Below are 13,095 nucleotides of genomic sequence, written 5' to 3'. Positions count from 1 at the left end.
CACTCTGGCAGGAAAATTAGTATGATTGGTCTCAATTTCGGTGGACATCACCGCAGTTTCAGCCTTCAGGCCACCGACCCTGTTTCTACAGCAATCTTGTCTGCACTATCTCCAATGCAAAATAATGCACTCAGATACAATCAGTGATAAAACAAGTCCATGAAACACATACTTTATGTTATGATAAGATGTAAATATACTTTTGGATATATCTTAAATTACTAAGTATGACTAATGCTGTGGCTTGATAGGTAGTTTATAAGCAACAAGCTAGAGATTATAAGTCACTAGGGTAGTCAGCTGAAATTCAAGCCTTACTATTCTCAGTGTCATCATAAATGTGAACATTTGATCAAACCATTGAATTGTCCAATTTTACCCAGTTCTCTAATTCAGGTGAAAGGGAAATGCACACAAGAATTTTTATTTACTTTTCTAATCAACCTACTCATAAACATTACTACAGACCTCTGGAATAGGTGGGACTTGAACCGGATCTCCATCCAGGAGTAGGGACACTTCCACAGAACCACAGAAGCCCTATACCTGGAATTTTATCATTAACAAGAAAATCAGACTCCTGTGAACCAAAGGCAAGGAAGAAACATGAATTGCTAACTTATAACTTGACAGCGTATAATCTATCTCTTTTTGAAATTCACTAATGCATATGAACAGAGACACAAGGAGACAAGAAACAACACAGTATTACAGGTGGGAAAGGAAAATTAAAGTTAGAGAAATACAGCGCTGGTAGCAGTTCAGTTAACAGACATCAATGGGTTGTTCTCTTTCAGCTTTCATCTGACTTCTTCTGACTGTTCACTCATCATGTGAGGTTGGAGGATCCACTGATTCGCAACCTTTCATTGGTTGCAGATTCACCATTTCAGGCCTCCGAGGTGTTTTTTCCCCTTTTTGTTGAAACAAGGGAATTTGTAGTGAGTGTAATGTTGAGTGAGATCAACCTGTGAGAGATTTTCTGTTGCTTCCCCAAACAGGCGGAAGATAGAGAGCGAAATTGAGATGCTTTAACTTTATAGGCTGAATTTTCTCCTATTTTGTACACAAACAAGTCTGTAACCATTTGTCCAGCAATCAATAAGTTGTTAGCATGCTGAACCTTGCGAAGCCCACAGCCACTATTCCTGATTAAAAAGCAGTTAGAAGATACAAATGCACACATGCACACAGGCATACACACATACACAGACATATGTATATGCACATGCATGCACTCAAACACATACACTTGTGCAAATACACATGCACGTACATATTGCACAGGTGTGCACACACACAAACATATGATGTTTAACATCCTCCCCAGTACCGTACTTAAGTAGGGCAACATTACAGATACAACACACAATGACGTCCAGCAACTCGATTTAAAGCTGCAACAGCCTTTTCCACAGTTTCTTTGGTTTAAAGCACCATTTGTTCTCGTTTTCTTGTTCCACAGCCCAACAAAATAAAAAATTGTTTATATATTAAATGTACAAGAATTTGCCTCCTAGTCAACATTATCTCTAAAACGTATACTGGATTTAGTTATCTTCAAACACAGAATCCATATAATTGTTTCACCAATCTTTGTGTAGGAAAGGCACTTTTATACCTAATTTGATTTCCAAGAGTCTAATTTTCTTGTTAATGATAACATTGCAAAGGTTCAGTGCTGAACTAATGATAAAAAAAAGATTAATCTTGAAATAAAGTCTTTTAAAACCTTAGGATGTTTCAAAGTTTGTACAGTCAATGACATACTTTCATAGTTGTTTGTGTAATGTAGGGAACACAGCAGCCAATTTTGGCAGAGCAGTATTACGAAACAAATACAACATGACAATTGAGTTATTTTGTTTTCTGATGTTGGTTGGATTAATTTTGGCCAGGATACTTGGCAGAACTTCTCTGCTCTTTGCAGGTTATCTATATGTATTTATTAGAGATGATAAACACAATGGGGGAGGTACTTGAAGGGTGCATACCATGGAAAACAGCAGGCAAACAGTAAGCTGGTGGTGGGCGTTCATCAATATTTTCATTGTCACTTCGTGCTCATCTCAGGTAAAAGTAATAGAATGAGTGTGATGTTGCATGACTAGACTAAAACATTTTACTGTAATTTTGTGCAGCTTTTGTACTGCTGCCTACAACCTACAGGTCTGTAAACATTGCACTGGGTAAGGCAAGCCTTTGCTTGTAGTCTAGATTAGAGTAGTGCTGGAAAAGCACAGCAGGTCAGGAAGCATCCGAGGACAGGAAAATGGACTTTTCAGGCAAAAGCCCTCCATCACGAATGAAGGCAAGGAGCCTCAGGGGTGGAGAGATAAATGGGAGGGAGGTAGGGCTGGGAGAAGGTAGTCAAGAGTACATTAGATGGATGGGGGTGGGGATGAAAGTGATAGGTTGGAGAGGAGGATGGAGTGGTTAGGTGGGAAGGAAGATTGGCAGGTAGGACAGGTCATGAGGATGGTGCTGAGCTGAAAGGTTGGAACTGGGATAAGTTGGGGTGAGGGGAAATGAGGAAACTGGTAAAGTCCACATTGATGCCCTGGGGTTGAAGTGTTCTGAGGTGAGAGATGAGGTGTTCTTCCTCCAGGCATCGGGTGGTGAGGGAACGGTGGTGGAGGAGACCTAGGACCTGCATATCCTCGGCAGAGTAGGAGGGGGAGTTGAACTGTTGGGCCATGGGGTGGTGGGGTCGATTGGTGCGGATATCCTGGAGATGTTCCCTAAAGTGCTCTGTGAGAAGGTGTCCAGTCTATCCAATGTAAAGGAGATCGCATCGGGAGCAACGGATACAATAAATGACATTGGTGGATGTGCAGGTGAAAGCTGTAATGAGAACATTGCTGCTGGTTGGCGACTCAGAACTTCCACTGCCAGGTCTAATGGAGAAGAATGAGGCAATATCCCTGTCTTCTGGCGTTGTCCATCTTTGGCAAACAACCTTGCACACCAGCTCCAGATGAACTGGCTTGCTGTCAGTGCACAGGCACCACAAATGGTCAGGGGACCTGAACAGTAGTGGCAGTCTTCTCCAAGTCTTCCTCACAAACAGTAATACTGTTGCATCTTGCAGAGCACACGCAGTACTGGAATATAGTCCCCTACAATACAGCTCACAGCTCCTTCAATCACAAATCTAAAGTCTTCCTTACTTCTTTACTCTGTGAGTACAGTGGGAAATTGCTCACTTCCCTGAAGGATGAACAGAATCATTCAATTGTCGGTCACTCATCCTCTGGCAAATTTGCAGATCTCACAGTAATAAGACTCTGTACCTTGAGCTTAGTGGTGTCTTATTTGTGCCTTCCACCACTTAATAGATAATCACTTAATGCAAGCTTTCAGCTAATTTGTCATTTTCGTTTAGTGTAGATCCACAGACTGTGCTAGACTACTAAATGCCTAATTTCCATTAATGTTATGTATTTCAAGCACATTTTTTTCATCCTTACCTGTTTGGCTCTTTTACAATTGTTTTAATCATGTACAGTCTGACCACTATCCCTCTGTGTTTTGTTTAGCCCAATGAGAGGGGGATGTTTCAAGCAAACTGATTTGCATTGGCACAAGTGATTACTCAGAATGAAGAACATGCACTATTATATTGTCTTCCATATTCTCAGGCTGTCCTAAAGTGTTTCTCTAATAACTGAATGACTCCTTCAAACCTGGCAGCCAACCTCCACATGTTAATATGCAACAATGAACAAATTTGATCAATATGTAATTATTCTGTAAGCTGTTATTTGAAGAAGCATTGGCCAGGCCATCATCATAGCTTTTGGCACTTCCTTGTGTAGTGCATATTTTGCATCCATCTAATCAGTCCAACACTGCCCTTCATTTAAAATCTCGTCTTTCTAATAGAATGCAAACTCTTTCAATGCTGTATTAAGACAAGGATTAGTCAGAGATAGCCAGCATGAATTTGTTAAAGGAAAATTGCATTTGACAAATTTGATCAATACTTGGTTACCTCTTCAAAACATTTGATGAGGATATTGCATTTGATATTGTGAACATGGACTTTAGCATGACTCTTGATAAGGTCAGTCATGGAAGATTAGTCAAGGAAGTAAGAGCCCATGAAATCCAAGGCAGAGGTACATTGGATCCAAAACTGACTAAAAGGCAGAAAGCAGAAGGTGGTGTAGATTGATGTTTCTGTTTCTTGTAAGGTTCTGAAGGGCTCAGTGCTGAGGTCCTTGATGCCTGGGATGCGCACACATATTTAGCAAACGTTTTAGCACTGTTAACTACATTTGTCAATATTTATACTTCATTATGCATTAAAAGTTGCTGACAAGATGGAGATTGCTGTTTCCATCTTGATAGCAGACTCCCTAATTATAGATAATCAAATAGTTTTTGTTCAGATTGTTTGACTCTTTAATAGTGATTTTTAATTTAATCTATATAAATGGTTTTATCAACCATTGTTGACAGTATTTTAGGAGGAATTGTGTTTGAACAGAGATTAAGAGAAACCATTCCATTTGCAAGATCAATGCATTTATGCCCTTTTTCAGGAGTCATATTTTAACTTGCCTTCTGCCAAGGATTTATAGAATTAATTACTGGTTGAGACTTTGCAATTAAGACAAAGGCAAAATGGTCAGCATTTACTGTCATTGCATCTGTGAAACTGACAGTCACTTCTGCTTTCATCCATGAGTAGATAAATGTGAAAATCCAAAAGTTTCTCTCTGCGATTCCTACGTCACCACAAGTGCACTATTGAAGACCATGTAAATGTAAATCTCAAGGAATCATGGGAGTTAACATTAGTCTTCAATTTTATGCTATAGGCCTCACTGTAAAATCCTTTAAAACAGCATATAGTTGAATGAGGTGAAATTTCATTTTAGCATTGTGCTAGCTTCATAATCAGAGCAGGACAATTTCCTTGGTCCCGAAAGAAAATTAATGCTACAATTCTGGAATGTCAAATTTCTGCATTATGATAATAAAAGTTTATTTGTTTTGAATGTAGTAAATGCTCAACAAATTTGTTTATGATACCTCAACTTCTACCTTAATCTCATATCTATCCAAATTCATATTTTTTTCTATGTAAACTGATTAATAAGTGAAGGATAATCAACAGATTTTTTTCTTTCTGGTTTTTTGTCAGTGCGAATTCTTCAATATGACTGGCTGTGTAACCTCTTGGTGACATTACTGCTGTTGGATCTGGTCATCAGGTACAGTTGACACCACAATTTAATTGAAGCTGAGAAAGGTAAAATTCATGCCACAAAGGCTGCTGAAACTTTATGGGCAGCTTTCTTTGAGGTTAGTAGTATTTCATGAAATCTGGGGCCATAGAACTGATTCCAGAACTAGTTCCCCTCTGTATAATTGCATGTATGTATAATTATGTTAACTAATAAAATATTAAAGGTACAACACATTTTTTCAGGGTTTGATTTAGCACTAAATTAACAACCTCATCCAAAGCGGCAACAGAATTACTGAAGTAATTGGTGTTCAAATGGTAAGAGTGCTTTATTGAATTTGAGGTCAAGATATGTTATCAGTAGAGCTTTAATCTTTGTTGTTTTGTTCTAAACCTGACTTAGAAAAAGTCAAAATATACCACACCCTGCAATAACATTTTACGCACTTGTGATGGGAAAGTGTTACAAAAGTAATTAAAACAAAGCACAGCCTGCATCTTGGCACTTTTTTTTAGTTGGAGGAGAAAGTGAGGACTGCAGATGCTGGAGATCAGAGCTGAAAATGTGTTGCTGGAAAAGCGCAGCAGGTCAGGCAGCATCCAAGGAGCAGGAGAATCGACGTTTTGGGCATGAGCCCTTCTTCATGAATGAGGAAAGTGTGCCAAGCAGGCTAAGATAAAAGGTAGGGAGGAGGGACTTGGGGGAGGGGTGTTGGAAATGCGATAGGTGGAAGGAGGTAAAGGTGAGGGTGATAGGCTGGAGTGGGGTGGGGGCGGAGAGGTCAGGAAGATGATTGCAGGTTAGGAAGGTGGTGCTGAGTTTGAGGGTTGGGACTGAGACAAGGTGGGGGGAGGGAAAATGAGGAAACTGGAGAAATCTGAATTCATCCCTTGTTGTTGGAGAGTTCCTAGGCGGAAGATGAGGCGCTCTTCCTCCAACAGTCGCATTACTATGGTCTGGTGATGGAGGAGTCCAAGGACCTGCATGTCTTTGGTGGAGTGGGAGGGGGAGTTGAAGTGTTGAGCCACGGAGTGGTTGGGTTGGTTGGTCTAGGTGTCCCAGAGGTGTTCTCTGAAACATTCCGCAAGTAGGTGGCCTGTCTCCCCAATATAGAGGAGGCCACATCGGGTGCAGCAGATGCAGTAAATGATGTGTGTGGAGGTGCAGGTGAATTTATGGTGGATATGGAAGAATCCCTTGGGGCCTTGGAGGGAAGTAAGGGGGGGAAGATTCGGGCGCAAGTTTTGCATTTCTTGCGGTTGCGGGGGAAGACGCCGGGAGTGGAGGTTGGGTTGGTGGGGATGTGGACCTGACAAGGGAGTCACAGAGGAAGTGGTCATTTAGGAACGTTGATAGGGGAGGGGAGGGGAGGGAAATATATCCCTGTTGGTGGGGTCCATTTGGAGGTGGCGGAAATGACGACGGATGATACGATGTATATGGAGGTTGGTGGGGTGGTAGGTGAGGACCAGTGGGGTTCTGTCCTGGTGGCGATTGGAGGGGCGGGGCTCAAGGGTGGAGGACCGGGAAGTGGAGGACAGCATCGTCGATCATGTCTAGGGGGAAATTGCGGTCTTTGAAGAAAGAGGCCATCTGGGTTGTTCGGTATTGGAACTAGTCCTCCTGGGAGCAGATGCGGCGGAGACGAAGGAATTGGGAATATGGGATGGCTTTTTTACAGGGGCAGGGTGGGATGAGGTGTAGTCTAGGTAGCTGTGGAAGTCGGTAGGTTTATAGTAAATGTCCGTGTTGATTCAGTCTCCTGAGATAGAAATGGAGAGGTTTCGGAAGTGGAGGGAGGAGTCTGAGACAGTCCAGGTAAATTTGAGGTCAGGATGGAAACCCTGAACCAGGGTGGAAACTTCCAAACCAAAGGAGTAGCCATGGGCACCCGCATGGGCCCCAGCTATGCCTGCCTCTTCGTAGGATATGTGGAACAGTCCATCTTCCGCAGCTACACTGGCACCACCTCCCACCTTTTCCTCCATTACATCGATGACTGTATCGGCGCTGCCTCGTGCTCCCACGAGGAGGTTGAACAGTTCATCCACTTTGCCAACACCTTCCACCCTTACCTCAAATTTACCTGGACCGTCTCAGACTCCTCCCTTCCCTTCCTAGACCTCTCCATTTCTATCTCGGGCGACTGAATCAACACGAACATTTACGATAAACCGAGCGACTCCCACAGCTACCTAGACTACACCTCATCCCACCCTGCCCCCTGTAAAAACGCCATCCCATATTCCCAATTCCTTCGTCTCCGCCGCATCTGCTCCCAGGAGGACTAGTTCCAATACCGAACAACCCAGATGGCCTCTTTCTTCAAAGACCGCAATTTCTCCCTAGACATGATCGACGATGCTATCCTCCACTTCCCGGTCCTCTGCCCTTGAGCCCCGCCCCTCCAATCGCCACCAGGACAGAACCCCACTGGTCCTCACTTACCACCCCACCAACCTCCATACACATCGTATCATCCGTTGTCATTTCCGCCACCTCCAAATGGACCCCACCACCAGGGATATATTTCCCTCCCCTCCCCTATCAATGTTCCAAAAAGACCACTCCGTCAGTGACTCCCTCGTGAGGTCCACACCCCCCACCAACCCAACCTCCACTCCCGGCACCCTCCCCTGCAACTGCAAGAAATGCAAAACCTTCGCCCACACCTCCCCCCTTACTTCCCTCCAAGGCCCCAAGGGATCCTTCCATATCTGCCATAAATTCACCTGCACCTCCACACACATCATTTACTGCATCCGCTGTACCCGATGTGGCCTCCTCTATATTGGGGAGACAGGCTGCCTACTTGCGGAACGTTTCAGGGAACACCTCTGGGACACTCGTACCAACCAACCCAACCACCTCGTGGCTCAACACTTCTACACCCCCTCCCACTCCACCAAGGACATGTAGGTCCTTGGAATCCTCCATCACCAGACCATTGCAACACGACGGTTGGAGGAAGAGCGCCTCATCTTCCACCTAGGAACCCTCCAACCACAAGGGATGAACTCAGATTTCTCCAGCTTCCTCATTTCCCCTCCCCCCACCTTGTCTCAGTCCCAACCCTCAAACTCAGCACCACCTTCCTAACCTGCAATCTTCTTCCTGACCTCTCCTCTCCACCCCCCACTCCGGCCTATCACCCTCACCTTTACCTCCTTCTACCTCTCGCATTTCCAATGCCCCTCCCCCAAGACCCTCCTCCCTAACTTTTATCTTAGCCTGCTTGGCACACCTTCCTCATTCCTGAAGAAGGGCTTATGCCTGAAACATCGATTCTCCTGCTCCTTGGATGCTGCCTGACCTGCTGCGCTTTTCCAGCAACACATTTTCAGCACTTTTTTTAGTTATCAAATAAGGTACTCTAAAAATCTCAAGACCAAATTATCAGTAATACTTGATAAATTACTATACCCATCTTCATTCATTAAATATGAACTCAATAATTATTTTATTCACTGCTGCTGATGTCCATTGGAAATTCTGAATAATGTTGACAATTCTTCTCTCTGGCAATGCAAAAGAAAATCTTTAAAACACATCGGGCTTACCCCTGAAATATTGGGAGCATGGTGGGTAGGGGCAGGTTAATTAGCTCCTATTTTACAACACTCAGGAGTCAGATCCACCAATAATACAGCAATAGTCTGTTCTGTAGCTTGAAGGGAAGTCCGAACAAACTGTTTAATATTAATGAGTACTGGAAACAGTCCATGCTACCTGAAGCTGTGGGAAGCGGGAGGAAGATGCAAGGACAGCAGACATATCAAGCATTAGCCTGTAAGCAGGCAATAATCTTGAGGACCACATTTCCATTGAATTAATGAGATTCACAGGCACAATACTGTTACTAATATTATAACACAAAACAGTGAGACAAATCTGAAAGAGAAAAATAATACAGATGTCACTAATTTATAATTACTGCTGCTTAGATCAAGGACTTGCGGTTTTTTTCACATTCAGAGGCCCTGTTATAGTGTTTTCCATTGTTAAAGATCAGTCATTGCTGCTTTACAGACAAGTACAGCAAAATATAATTTCTGCACAAAAAAAAGCAAGAAACAACTTTCCCTCTTCATACGCACGCGTACATGTGTGAGTTCCTATCAAAGGAGTGTCAAATAAGTCCCCAAGTATTCTTGCTCATCCTTCTTCAACCTCATGAAGTGAAAAAATAATGGAGATCAGGTGAGATCTCCTGCTCATTTTTTGCCCATTTCATGCTGCCCTTTAGAATATGGTAAGTTGCCTTCCTGAATGGCTGCAGTGCACAGAGGTAGGTATCCCCATGATACTTTTAGCAAGGGATTTCCAGGAGCAGGGGCACAAACTACAAAACCAAGGGAGCTGAGGAACTTGAGATTATTAAAACTAAGCAAGAAACAAGACCTCAGACATTAACTGTCATGCAACACCGACAAGTTACAGTGAATGATTTGCACATTAGAAATGATGAAACAAAAGCAAATAAATGTACTCAGTTAGAGGACTTTGTGTGCACCAGACTATATCTGAAAAAATTAAAAGAGTATTGCTGGAAACTGTTAGCCACAGAACAAGTAGCTGAAGAAACATTTATGTCAGACGTCCTTCCTCTTGCCATTACAGTTCATGTCTAGAAAAGTTTTGATAGCGGTTCTGTATTTTCTGAACATTTCGGAAAGCCTGGAGATATGGCACAGATTTTCTGATAGCCATTAAGTTACTATTCCAGCAAAAATAGGAGTTATACATGGAGACTCTGTGGAATTCCCATTATAACAAACTGAAAAAAAATGCCTGCAAGTTGGATTTTCTGCTGGACAATTCCTCTATGCGTAGAGCCCATCGAAAAGTTTCATTTAAGTCAAGGGATTTGAAGGATTACAATAAAGTGAAATTGTTACTTAGGAAAAGATAAACTATTGAGTACATAGTTTGACTTCTGAGTAACAATTTGACTGTTCCCATACGTACCTCAAACACACCCAACAATATGTCCTCGAGACCACGTGCAACCTCCATATCCTAACATGACACCCCATTGCTCCTGACCTCACTTCACCCTGCCAAACTCTCACCCCCAAAACCCCCTATCCCACCCCTCCACCCTGACAGACCAGAACAAACCTGAACCAATGATCAGCTGATGAACCTGACCTGAATGACCCACCAACACTGTGGCTAGACCTCACATTACTGCCCATCGCTAAACAAAAACAGCGTCAAGCTGAAGAGACTGTGGAAGGATTGCTACTACCTATGAAAAGCAAACTTCTTCCTCTGGCAATATTGGGAAAATCATCATTTCTTCACCTTCAGAGATGTTGTCAGAATTTTATTCATCTTTCTTTTCCTCCCTTAAATTTGTTTGTGGATGAGATTTTTCACTGCCACAGCAAAGGTGGATAACACCTCTATGCAGTTCTCCATGTAAGCTGAAACTCAGTTGTGCTTTCAAACAATAGCTTTAAACTTTCCCCAGTCTGCAAAGGAGAAGACAATGAGAATTTCAGTTCCATGTCTTCCTCAGTTTTCATTGCCTCAGTATTCATAAGTGTCACAATCTTTGTACCAGCTGTTATGAGAAACTAGTATCCCACCCTAAAATTGTGTTTACCTTGCAATGAGAAGATTCAAAGCAATATTTGTCATACACCTCCAACAAATTAGTAGAGAACTCTTCTGGAGATGGAGCCACTGGCAAAAGAAACTTGTAGCAGTTGGGGGCTGAGGAATTATGTGTATTACAAAACTTTAAATATTTTTTATTTGTGATGTAAACTGTGCTAAAAACTGCTCTACATCATCATTGATGTCAAATGGTGTCAAATCACATGGCTTGGACCTAATGGAAGAGGACCTGTGAAACCTTGTTTGACCATGCTTCTGTGTATTGCGTTCGTCACTGCTTTATACTTGTAAAGTAGTCAACCTTCTTCTATCTGCATTCCCCAGAACCTGCTTGGCATAACATAATAACGTCAACTATTCTCTGAGGAAAGAAAACTTACTTTTCATTTTTGGCATTTCTCAAGGTTTTTGAATCTTCGATTTTTGTCTCCCAATGCTGAGTCAAATTAAACAGCTTTCTTCATCTCTGCCTCTGATAACTTTAATATAATATTTTTATGTATCCTTCAATGTAATATTTGTGACTGAACAAGTTGTAATCCTGAGCTTTTCCCCATAACTTCATACAAGCCTCTTGAGGCTGGGCAATCACAGTTCCACAATGTCCTGCAGGCTTGTTGTCACTATTGTTAATTAAACCATCCATATAACTTGTTCCGTCATGTAGTTCAATATTCTGCAGATACACCCCAGGGCCCAATTTGCCTTATTGATAACTATTCTACATCCAATCAGATGATGAGGAGTTGATTAGTGATAATTAAAATAATCTGGTTCGGCAAGTAATCCTATTTGTACACTAAAACTTCTACATACAGTAGACAATAGTACTGCACAGAAGGACAAGTGGGAAAATCCAGTTATAATGCATTGCTACCAACCTCCTGAGAAGAGTTAGAGAATTGACAGAGAACGTTGAAATACAGTTTGAGGTAAACAACCCCTTGACATTGTTTGAAATACAGGCAATACTTTTTTAAACAAAAAAATTGCATTGATTATGTCAAGATTGAGGATGGAATGAAGTGAAATTTAATTTCCACCTCCTTGCTGCATCAACTCATTGCAGCAATTAATAATTAATCATTTGATTGGATTTAATTTACATGTCCATTTCAATGATTGAATCTAAAACTGAGGTAATGGAATTGACGCTCTGTATACTGGGGATTCTGTCTATTCCCTTTCTGTGGGTTCACATTTATCCTTTAAGGTGCTCATGACATTTGCTAATCATTTTATTTTTACAAATGTTGGTAAACCCAACATTTTCTTCCATATTAGAACAAAACTGGATCAAGTCACATGGAGCATATCACAGAGATTTCTTGTTCAGTAGCTGAATGACAGAATTGTCTGAGGTCTGCTCAAAACCATGAGAAGCTTCCTGGCCTTGTGCTTGCATTAAAGGGTACAGCAATGCAGCAGTACTGTGGGGGCATGGCATTTCTGGCTGAGAGACCCCGCACCAAAAGATAAGGCAAGAAAATGTAAGTCAGGCATGCTGTGAGCATCAAGGGAGGCTCAGCATGAGTGGGCACTTTGACAGCAAGTGAAGAGCCCAGAGATGCAGCCTGGTCCAGTTCATGAGCTGGGTATGCATCGTGAGTGCACAGCATTCTTATTGCAGCATTACACTGACAGATGCCGGTACAACCCAAAGGTGCAAAATTGAAGTGCAAAAGTATCCTGTAAGTGGATCAGGGATATGCCATAAGGGTCATTATAGGGAGACACATGTTGGATGCCAATATCTGTGGATGTGGAGTGAGTTAAAACAGTGTCTATGGAAGGTACCCTGAGATGTTGTTGCCCAATGTCCAACATGAAGGTAGTTTCAGCTCAGTGGTGGGCTGAATCCACTGCTCTGTTTTCTAAGTTAAGTTTTCCTGATGCTGAGCTTGTTTAGTCAGTTTGGTAAGATGGGTGGCTGAAAATTAAAGAGGGGAGCTGGGCTATTGACAACGCGTTTAACAAGCAATAACTACTTGTTATTGCATATAACAATAACATATTGTTACCTTGCATAACAAAAATCTCACTTTGCTGCCTGTCAAAAACATAAAAGAAGGAACAAGTTACTTCTGATGTTGAAATAGCATTCGCTACACTTTTTGCCTGATTCTGTGCCACATCTTGTTATATATATCACATTGTTCAGATCCCTATAGGATTTCACCCCGGGAACTATAAGCCAGTTTGTTTGATGTTGGTTATTTGTTATTTGAAGAAATAATGAAAGGTGTATAAATTGATCTTTTGGAAAAAAGAG

This window comes from Hemiscyllium ocellatum, chromosome 31 (genome assembly GCF_020745735.1).
Source record: "Hemiscyllium ocellatum isolate sHemOce1 chromosome 31, sHemOce1.pat.X.cur, whole genome shotgun sequence".
Classification (NCBI taxonomy): domain Eukaryota; kingdom Metazoa; phylum Chordata; class Chondrichthyes; order Orectolobiformes; family Hemiscylliidae; genus Hemiscyllium; species Hemiscyllium ocellatum.
The sequence above is the reverse complement of the archived record's forward strand: the minus strand, read 5'-3'. Positions refer to the sequence as shown.